Genomic DNA, 11,450 nt, shown 5'->3' with positions numbered 1-11,450 from the left:
AAGCATCTTCTCTCGAAAATGGAAGCACATACACATTAGAAACATGTAACCATCATCTTCCACAGTCAAATTAAAATGTGATCTATTTTTCCTGTTTTCATAGCTGAAAACTTCAGATCTTACACCGAACTCATTCACCCTGAATATTTAATTCATTCTTCCTGAAAGTATCCAGGACAACAAATAACCAAAAAGCAAACTATTATGAAAAAAAAGTGCATAGAAAAGAAGAGGTGTAAAGAATACCCCCTTTCTACCAACCCCCATCAAAGGCAAACAATGGCATTTTGCTCTTGCTTAACCTAGATAATCTTCAAAAATGACTGAAATGTAATATTCTTAACAACAACAACAACAGAATCTGATATTTAATACGTATTCAAATAGCTTATCAGTGTTTGAAAATGAATACTTGAACAAAGGAAAATGTACTTTGTATCAAACATGTATGAAGAGCCCTGTTTTGCAGCATTCTGTAAAATAAACAGGACAAAAAGCTGGTACAGGGTTTATTGACAAAAGCAGAATTTCTTCAGGCGGGTATATAAGGAGGCTTGGTTCTTTCCCAGGCATCTTCACTGCCATTTTATGGTTAGCAAAACCTACTGGGGAGGTACTTCAAAGGCTGGATACACAGCAATCTATGGCATGTTGCTGTTGATGTATTCATAACAGTCCCTAACACAGTTGATCAGATAAGCTTTAAAGTGATGAACAAGGCAAAGAACAGAAGAACAATGAACAGGAGGCAGCTGGAGTCCAATGCCAGGAGGTTATCTTTATAGGAAAATAAGGTAATTGATCCAGAGAGTCTTTGATTCTTGGCAAATAAGTGAGAGAACTGATAGCAACCAGGCAGCTGAGAAAAAAGTAAAAAAGCCAGCAGCAGAAAAGCGGAATCAACCAACCCAACTGATAAGAAATTCCTCCGCATACCAGCATTAAACTGATTGTAAACATAAGAACAGAGACAGCAAAAAAGAACACAGGCATTATCAGCCATTCTCTGGGACGAACAGTAATTGCCAGTGACTTCACACTGAATGTTGACAGCTGGCATTGAGTTTGGGTGTGTTACCTCCATGGTCAGCAGCATTGCCATCAAAGGTTGAGCACCATGTATCCTGTCCCCAGGATGATCGTCAGGTGCGGACATCGCAATAGTCGCAGCATCAGGTACTATAGGACTGGTCACTGAGGCTCCGCTCCAAAGTCATGGACACCACTGGGAATCCAGAGGGCCTCTTTCTTGGCCAGGCCCCTCACAAACGCCTTCCGCCCCGCCGTTGGTTATTGATAGCTCTGTCACTGTGTACAAGCCAAACGACGAGTCTTCCTGGGCTGCATTTGAAAAATGATTGCCGTGGCTCTAAAGATAAGGCCCAGTCTTTATCTTGACTCTAAAGGCTCTGCCTAGGACTTCACTGGTGGTCTAATGGGAATCCACTTGCCAATGCAGAGGACACGGTTCAGACTCCGTCTTATGTCTGTGAGAAGCTCTCTTTTGCACCTGGTACTTCCCAGAGCACTTCCTCACAGATGTAACTGAGCACCTTCTGCGGTCCTTTGGTTCGTGTGTGTTTCTTCCCATTATCTTTGGAGCAGGGATTGAGTGTGATTTTTGCTCAGCATTGTATCTTTGGTGCTTGCACAGTGCTTGGCACATAGTACATTCTCAGCAAATATATATTGGCTGACTGGTGGACTAAAATAATTAGTAAAAGGGGGGATGGTCTTTCAGGAATAGAGGCCAGCAGGAACACAGGTGCTGTGGTTTAGTGTAGGAAGGACTGGAGACTGGCTTATGCGAAAGGGGTTAAGCAAAGAAAAAATTAGGCTAGAAAAGTATGTGGGATATACTTGGAATAAACCATCTGTGCCCTGCTAAGAACACCCTGGATTCACATTAGGTGCTCCCATTACATCTTGTTCCTCCCTGTCAGAGATGGCACTCTAATTGTTGGCTTGACCCAACTAGACTGTAAACTCCTTGAGGGCAGGGGCTCTGCCTGACTCGTTCGTTAATGTAACTCCAGAATCTAGAATGGTATATCTGGTACTTGGTAGGAAGCAACAAAAACTTGCTGAGTGAATGAGTGAGGAAATGAATGAATGCTTTTTATCATGGGAGCTTGAGAGCCATGGTAGGTTTTTAACCTGTTTAGATTTGCTCTGGGAAATGCTGCTTTGGCAGCATGGTAGGAAAAAGAAGGGTGCATTTTCATTTATTTTATCCTTTCATGTTGATACTTGAGCATCTAGATTTCCTGAAAAGGAAGGAGTAAAGGTACAGACTGATTAGAATGGGATAGATGAGAAGCAGGAGACAAACTGGGTGGGTGTTAGAGTCACTCTGGGGAAGATGCTGGTGGATGGTCGGGGGTTAGCTGGGGGTAGTTGGAAGAAGGCATAAACTTGAGAGATGACCTATTTGAATGACTGCTGGAAGGTAAGGAGTTGGGAGCAGGCAAAGATGATCCCAAGATATTCACGATTTCCATTTGCCAAAGAAAAGTCAAATTTCTTGCTGCAGAGGAAAGGGGCTACTGAGGGGAGAAGACTAGTGAGGGGGCTAGTGAGTAGAAGTCACTCCCCTCTCCAGTATTCTTGCCTGGAGAATTGCAAGAACAGAGGAACCTGGTGGGCTGCAGTCCATAGCGTCGCACAGAGTTGGACATGACTGAAGAGGCTTAGCACACACGCATGCCAGGCCCTGCAGGACCCTTCTGAGGGGCTGCCCTCCCCTCTTGGAAATGCTTGGGCACCCCCTATTCTAGACTTCAGGCAAAATAACAAGACAGAAGGGAGTGCTCCGAGACAGCATGCTGATGAAAGTAAGCAGCTCATTACCATATGAGACCACATAGATTTCTTTTCCTTCTAAATACACGTTCATCTATTTCTTTGTGTTCAAAGCAAGCAATATGGCAACAGACACTTGCGGTTTCCTTCACTATTTATTGATACACAATAATGGTCTGGAATAAGTTAGCTGGATCTAGCATTTTCCCAATTTTCGCTCATTAAAGCATCCTTCTTATTAGACTTAGGAGTCATTCATTTAACTTCTTCATCGAGATAAACACTCTCCAGAGGGTTGGATGGAAGGGGATGGGCTTGGGGCTCATTAGACTGTGGGATGGCAGTAGAGGGTCTGGTGGCTTGAACTAACCTCGGTGGGATGATCCAAACAGAACTTGAAGGAGGCGGGGCTATTTGAGGGGATGTGGGGATACTGTGGGTGTAGGTGGACCATGCCACAGATGGAGACTCCGTGAGGTTGATGGACTCATTGCTGATAGATGAAGCTAAAGAGGGGGGATAGATGGGACTAAGGGGGATATACAGAGTGTTCCAGAATCTCAAGCCGGCATGACACCAGACATGTTTTCCTCCTGGAGCACCAACCTTTCCCCCTCCAGAGGATAAAGTGAGAGCAATTATGGAGGCCGTCTAAGCAAGTTGGAAATCCACAGGGGAGGCAGTCAGAGAAGATCATGGGCAGGCTTAAATCCACAAAGGCTGAAGCTGTCATTCACTGGCAGATGCGAAGGGGAGATAATGATCAAGCTGGAACTACATAGGCACTGGCTGGAGTGGCAGTCACAGATAGGATTTCTTTTCTTGGAGCCTGCCCATGCAGTGAATATGTGGCTTGTGGGGCATGTTTGGGAGTGGGGAAGACCCTGGGCCAGATGTCAGGAGACCTGGGCTTGGATGGCCTCCAATGTGCTATGACTTACTCGCTTTTCAGAGCATCAGCTTTCTCCCTTGATAAGAGAGATGGTAGATACAGCGGTCTCTTTCAAAAAACTTTATACATATGAGAATTCCATATAACTTGAACTTGGATATTTGCATTTGCATTTGGGAGAAAGATCACAGTGTTTTCTCTCTGGAGGTATCAGGTCCCAGCTGAAGGGTGGTTGCAAAAGGCCCTTGTTTTTTTTTTTTTCTTTTTTTCAAGAGTAGAATCTGATGGAGGAGAGAAAGCAAGAAAGCAAGGCTCAAGAGGAGGCTAATCTGGAGAGGTGGTCCAGCGGAGTCAGGGAATATCAGTGCGGGGAGGCCAGGGAGCAGGGCCAGGACTAGGGTGAGACTACATGTGAATCTTTGGGGTGAAATTACAGTGGGGTTATGCTTCAGTGGGTTTCGGATTAAGCACACTAGGGCACCTGATTTAAGACAGCATCATTCAGGTTATTCAGGTGCCGACACTCGATTTGCTGGTGAGTACCTTCTTAAATTCTGAACCCTGCACTCCCACTACCTCACTCTAGAGGCAGGCATCCTGTCCAAACCAGCGGAATGGCCAGAGTGACCCAGAATGGCTCATCTTGGATGGAGGGAGTTTCAGAGAGAGAGAGACGAGAGACTTCTTGGACAGCCAGCCTGAGAGAATGGCCAGGAAGAGGCCCTATCCTCCGCCCATTTTTAAGCTGGTTTTTTTTTTTTTTTTTTTTTTTTGCCATTGAGTTGTACGAGTTCTTTGTACATTTTATCATATATCAAATATATGATTTGCAAAATTTTCTCCCATTCTCCATGTTGCCTTTTTACTTTACTGATGGTTTTATTTTGTCGTGCAGTCTTTTATGTAGTCCCAGTTTTTCATTTTTGCTTTTGTGGCCTTTAGTTTTGGTGTCAAATACAAGAAATCATTGCTAAGACCAATGTCAAGGAGCTCATCCCCTGTTTCTTCTTGGAACAGATCTTAAATATAAATCTATAATCAATTTAGAGTTGATTTTCATGTATGGTGTAACAGAGGCATCTGGTTTCATTTTTCACACATGGCTATTCAGTTTTCCCAACTCTATTTATTGAAAAGACTATGTTGTGTTGTTGTTTAGTTGCTAAGTCATGTCTGAATTTTTGCAACCCCTTGGACTGTAGCTCGCCAGACTCCTCTGTCCATGGGATTTCATGGGCAAGAATACTGGAGTGGGTTGCCATTTCCTTTTCCAGGGGATCTTCCTGACCCAGGGATGAAACCTGGGTCTCCTGCATTGCAGGGCAGACTCTTTGCCCACTGAGCCACCAGGAAAGCCCAAAGAGGTTATCCTTCCCCATTGTATATTCTTGCCTCCTTTGTCACAAATGAATTGACAATGGTTTTCCTTCTGGGCTGTCTATTCTGTTCCAGTGATCTGTGTGTCTGTTTTTATGCCAATGCGATACTGTTTTGATTACTATAACTTTGTAAAATAGTTTGAAATCAGGGTGTGCGATGCTTCCATCTTTATTCCTCTTTCTGAAGGTTGTTTTGACTATTTGAGAGTCATTGTGGTTCCATACAACTTTTAGGATTGCTTGTTCTATTTCTGTGAAAAATGCCATTGAAAATTTGATAGGGATTTCGTTGACTCTGGATTGATTTGGGTAGTATGAAGATTTTAACAATATTAATTCTTCCAATCCATGAGCACAAATTTTGTGTCTTTTACAATTTTTTTAATCAATGTCTTATGGCTTTCCTGTGTACAAATATTTCACCTCCTTGGTTAAATTTATTCCTAGGCATTTTATTCTTTTTGATGCAACTATAAATGTGATAATTTTTCTAACTTGTCTTTCTGATAGTTAATTATTAGTATATGGAAACACAATAGATTTTTGTTTAATGATTTTTTATACTCAGACTTTACTAAATTCATTTGTTTCCAGGTAAGTCTTTACTGGGGCTCTTTCTGCAGCAGCAGGGAGCAGGAACAAATAACAGGTTCCGAAACTTGCTTGCTCCCTGAGGGGCAGTGTTTCTTATATGGGGTGAGGGTAGGGGTATGTCCAGGGGTCAAGTTGGAGGGGTGGCTTAGGTGTTTTGCTTACCCCTTAGGGTTGTGGTGTGTGCAGGGAGCAGCTCTTCAGAAGTGGCAGTTGGGTTTTTGGTTTCTTTGTATTTTTTGTCTAGAATTTGCCCTAACTGCACACCCATGCCATTATCTTTTGCTTTAATAGTCTTCAGGATTTTCTAGATATAATATCATGTTATATGCAAATAAGGAGAGTTTTGCTTCTTCCTTTTCAATTTGGATGCCTTTTATTATTTTTTTCTTGCCTAATATGATTTGACATCCAATATTATGTTGAATAAAAGTGGCAATAGTGGGCATCCTTGTGTTACTGATCTTGGAAGAAAGATTTTAGGTTTGCACCACTGAGTATGCTGTTAGCTGTGGTCTCTCATTTTTCTCTAATAATCTCTTCCCATGTTGATATAGTTCAGTTCAGTCGCTGAGTCATGTCTGACTCTCTGCAACCCCATGGACTGCAGCACGCCTGGCTTCCCTGTCCATCACCATCTCCCCGAGCTTGCTCAAACTCATGTCCATTGAGTCAGTGATGCCATCCAACCATCTCGTCTGCTGTCCTCCCCTTCTCCTCCTGTCTTCAATCTTTCCCAGCATCAGGGTCTTTTCAAATGAATCAGTTCTTCGCATCAGGTGGCCAAAGTATTGGAGCTTCAGCTTCAGCATCAGTCCTTCCAATGAATATTCAGGACTGATTTCCTTTAGGATTGACTGCTTTGATCTCCTTGCAGTCCAAGGGACTCTCAAGAGTCTTCTCCAACACTACAGTTTAAATGCATCAATTCCTTGGCGCTCAGCCTTCCTTATGTAGTCACATCCATATGTGACTACTGGAAAAATCAAAGCTTTGACTAGACGGACCTTCGTTGGCAAAGTAATGTCTCTGCTTTCTAATATGTTGTTTAAGTTGGTCATAGCTTTTGCCTTTGATTATTTTCCAGAGTTCTAAAAAAGTGGATTCTGACAAATTTTTGGCCAGTTTTCTCATTGTTATGGAGGAGACAATTTTTGAGAGCCTTTACTCTGCCATTTCACTGGTATCCCTTGGACTATACTTGAAATGCTTTTCTATGTGATTGCCTTCTCATTTCTCAGAAATTCAGCTCAAATATCTCCTCCATTGTGAAGATATCTCTGGGTCCTCTGGGTAAGGAGTAAGCTATCCCATCATTCTCCTGAACCTCTGTGTTCATGCCTCCGTTATTTCACTTTTCACAAAAACAGTTCTTTATATCTGTTCCCATCTCTCTTCCCAGACTGCAAGCTCCTAACTGTGACTTATCGTTCCCCAGGCCCAGGTTAGTTCCTGACATACAGGAAGTATTCACGTATGTAGGCTGAAGAGTATTGTCTGGAGACCTCAGTGCCTGGCCAAAGGCTTCTCAGCTCCAGCCGTCGTGTTCTCCTGCTTCTGTGACTGGCTCATAGCTGACCTCTGTCTCTTCACTGCATTGTGTGTGGAGATTTCTGTGTGATGATGAGAATGATGATACCGTAATAGCAGCTAATATTCACACAGAGTCTATGTTAGACAGGAGATACAAAGCTACAAGAATTTTAAAAATATATTTGAAAGATCAAGTATTGATGTATTCTGGTTGCACTGGGTCTCCCTTGCTGCGCCTGGGCTTTCTCTAGTTGCAGTGCCTGTGGCGCACAGGCTTCCCGTTTTGGGGAGGCTTCTCAGGTTGTGGAGCACAGGCTCTGGCTGCAAGGGCTTCAGTAGTTGTGGCGGGTGGGTTGGTTATTCCACGGCATGTGGGATCTTCCCTGTCCAGGGACTGAACCCATGTCCCCTGCATTGGCAGACCGGATTCTTATCCACTGTACCACCAAGGAAGTCTGCTAAAAGTTTTATCTTCAATAGCTGAGTTTGATACCCAGTAACTCATTTAATTCCAGCATCAGCTCTATGAGGCAGGTACTATGATCATAACTTTACAGGTGAGGCTGGGTAAGGGAAGGAGCAGAAGTGGGGTTGGATGAAGGCTGACTGTAAAACCCATCTTCTTAACTGTCCCATCTGAGGAATCTTTGAGAGGCATTGGAGGAGGAGGAGCCACACTAGCCTTTCCTTTCCCTGGGACCTCTTCTGCCTCCTTGGCTAAACAGATGTGGCTCCCAGGTGTGTTTAGCCCATCCTCGTGCTTTGAAGCAACATGGCACTGAAGTCTCCTCTAGCAGCTGGTTCCCAGGGCAGTGAGGCGGAGGGGGCCCATTTCCCTGGCATTGGGGTGACAAGCGCAGCCCGGAGAAGAGAGGTGACAGGTTCCTTGTCATCATCCCAACTGCAGCACGGAGACAGCCCCAGACTGCTGGGAAAGCCAACCCACACAGAGGTAAGATCTCATCTGCAGGGCTCAGAAACATTTCAACAAATGCTGATGTCAGTCTCCTGAATACAGCCCTGTCAGCAGGAAGGGGGAGGGTATTATGCCAGCATGCATGGGGCACACTTTTTGGCACAAGGGACCCGGTTGCTAAGCAACAGGAGCTGGCTTCCCCTCCTCCTTGTAACCTTTTTCTCTGTTTCTAAGCTTCCAGTTAGCAAATGGGAGGGGCTGGGGCTGCCCAGCCCAGCCTAGCCCTTGGCCCCCCTTTCCTGCAACAAGGGGTCTATTCATGGTTTCTGAGCAGAGTTCATTGTCTCTCTTGTGTGTGTATGAGTGTGTGTGTGTGTGTGTGTGTGTGTGTGTGTAGGTGTGTGTGTGTGTGTAGGGCAATGAAGGGAGGAGCCATGTGTGAAGTAGGGAGACCTCAGCCCCAGCCAAGCTAGCCAGGCTATTTAATCAATGCTGATCCAAGAACAGAGCCAGAACATTGCCTAGCAGACCCCCAGGCTTTCATCAGTGCCACTGACCCACATGGTAAGGCTACACCCTGTTCTGGCCTCTCTCTCTTTCAACCCCACCCTTGACTCCACCCTTGGGCTTCTTTGTTGTTGTTCAGTGCCTAAGTCGAGTCTGATTTCTTGCAACCCCATGGACTGCAGCATGCCAGGCCTCCCTGTCCCTCACCATCTCCCAGAGTTTGCCCAATTTCATGTCCGTTGAATCAGTGATGCCATCCGACCATCTCATCCTCTGCCACCCTCTTTTCCTTTCGCCTCTGGTGCAAAGGCTGGATCCTAGAGGGGCCCCGTGTGGCCAGCCTTCTGGTTTCATTTTCCCTGGGGGCTGACATCGATTTCCCTCTCTCATCCCCCACATGGCGAAGCCAGGTGCTTTGCCCATAGATGACTCTTGCTGCTGCTGCTGCTAAGTAGCTTCAGTCGTGTCCGACTCTGTGTGACCCCATAGGCGGCAGCCCACTAGGCTCCCCCGTTCCTGGGATTCTCCAGGCAAGAACACTGGAGTGGACTGCCATTTCCTGCTCCAGTGCATGAATGTCCGACTCTGTGCGACCCCATAGACGGCGGCCCACCAGGCTCCCCCGTCCCTGGGATTCTCCAGGCAAGAACACTGGAGTGGGCTGCCATTTCCTGCTCCAATGCATGCAAGTCACATCAGCCAGTAAAGGAAACACCGGTAGAGGCAGCAAAATGGACACGACGCGGGGTGCGCCCGCGAGCACTGGGCCTATGGGCAGTACCCGGGAGGCCTCCAGCTGCGCGGCACGGGGCGCCACCCGCGCAAAGAGCGCAGAAAGCAGCCTCAGGAGCCTGACGGCGGGCCTAGCAAACGCCCCCGGCTGCCCAGCAGCGGCGGGGTCTCTGGGCGCCTTCGGAGCCGGTGCCGAACTGGAAGCCGCCTCAGACGGCTCAGACGGCCTGGTTTCGCAGAAGCCGCTCCCTCTTCCCAGGGGTCAACCGCAAGTCGCCTCGAGTCTAACGGCGGCTCTGAGGAGGACTGCCCCCGCCTCGCCGCCTAGCGCGCCACTCAGAGGCCAGAGGCAGGGGGAAGAGGGGACTCTTAGTAAATCATCATAACTCAAAAGGAGGACCTGTGTCATTAAAGACCATTTTTGCAGGCTACCACAGGAGCCTGGACAGGTGAGTATTGAGTTGGGGTAGCGTCCCCGGTGAGGCCAGTTTGTTCAGAGTCTGAATGTCAAGCCAGGCTCCCTTGATCTGAGACAGGAAAAAAGGCTGAGCGTGCCCTGAGATTCTCTCCAGACCAAGTCTGTTGACATGGGAAAGTGGTCTGCAGGGGAGATGGGCATCACTTCAACTTTAGGGACTCTTTCAACTTGAGTGGAGTATAATTTCATTGAAGAAATGATCCATAGTGTTTACATATTTCTAATGAATACACTGGGCTTCCCTGGTGGCTCTGACGGTAAAGAATCTGCCTGCAATGCAGGAGACCTGGGTTTGATCCCTGGGTCGGGAAGATCCCCTGGAGAAGGAAATGGCAACCCACTCCAGTATTCTTGCCTGGAGAATTCCGTGGACAGAGGAGCCTGACGGGCTACAGTCCATGGTGTCACAAGACTCAGACATCACTGAGCAACTAACACACTATTAATATATTATTATACTTAATATTGGTGGCTTACTTTATCAAACCCTTTCAGCCACATAATCTGTTTAGTTTCTTCCTTCCTCCTTCCCTTCCTCTTTCTTCTCTGCCTTCCTTTCTTCTTTCTTTCCTTCCTTCTAGTCAATGTGCATTAACCGAATTCCCACTTTGTGCTAGGACTTGAGCCAGACCCGGGGATCCTAGACCAGAGAGAAAGGGGAGCGAGAAAGACAAGTAAAGGAGCATAATATACGGTCACAATAGGTGCTCTGTGGGCTGAAGAAAGCTTCCTGAAAAGATGGCGCTTGAAGGGTCCTAGGGGTCAGTGTGTGGAAGAGGAGAGCAGTCGCCGTGCCTTCATGGAGTGAGTGTGTGAAGGTGTGAGGATGGGCATGTGTGTTAACATGACCCCGAGTCCTGCTGTGGAGGAGTTAGTGCTGGCAGGTGAGGATGGAGAGCTGAGGAGGGCGAGATCACAGAAGATGCTACGAGTCATGCCAGGGTGCTCCTGAAGGCTACAGAGACCTACTGGGTGCTATGACGATGAGGTTAGCTTGCTCATGTTTGCATTTTAGAAAGATCACTCCGGCTTGGAGAAGGAATGGAGACAAGGCTAGAGAGGGGAGGCTACTCAACAGGAAGCTGGATTTATCACTCTTATTTCATAAATGAGACAATTAAAATTTGGAGGGCTGATAAGTTATCACGTTTTTGCCAAGATCTTACTCTCTATTACTCTTCTTCATGGGTCATGAACTTCAGACAAATGTCTGACCTACCCTCCTCTAAGCTTTCTTACTCCCATTCCTTTGCCTCCTCAGTACCCTTTTTCTGAAACACCCAATGCCCATATATGTCATTTCAAACCCTATTCATCTATGAGGGCCTGTCTCAAAGGCTGCCTCTTCCAGGGAGCCTTTCTTGATGTTCCCAATAAGAAGAAAGCTGTCCTTTTGAATCCCAGTGGTAGCTGAACGGAACTTCCCTTTTGTCGCTGAACACAACTTACTTTCAAGGACTCACATGCAGATTCTCTGGGTTGGTGGTGGTGGAGGTCCACATTCATTTATCTTGAACTCCTTACAGCACCCCCATCGTGGCCTGTCCACTTGGGCTAAATGCTATTTACTGGGTGAGTGACTGCATTGTTCACTGAGGAGGGGCTCTTCTTCCTCTGAGA

General features: G+C 46.4%; 1 pseudogene; it reads right to left on the bottom strand.

The window, feature by feature from the left end:
* Nucleotides 1-532: 532 nt before the first annotated feature.
* Nucleotides 533-11,365, bottom strand: LOC101109998 (lysosomal-associated transmembrane protein 4A-like; annotated as a pseudogene).
* Between the last annotated feature and the right edge of the window lie 85 nt (nt 11,366-11,450).

This window comes from Ovis aries, chromosome 15, assembly GCF_016772045.2.
Source record: "Ovis aries strain OAR_USU_Benz2616 breed Rambouillet chromosome 15, ARS-UI_Ramb_v3.0, whole genome shotgun sequence".
NCBI classification, from domain to species: Eukaryota; Metazoa; Chordata; class Mammalia; order Artiodactyla; family Bovidae; genus Ovis; species Ovis aries.
The sequence above is the reverse complement of the archived record's forward strand: the minus strand, read 5'-3'. Positions and strand labels throughout refer to the sequence as shown.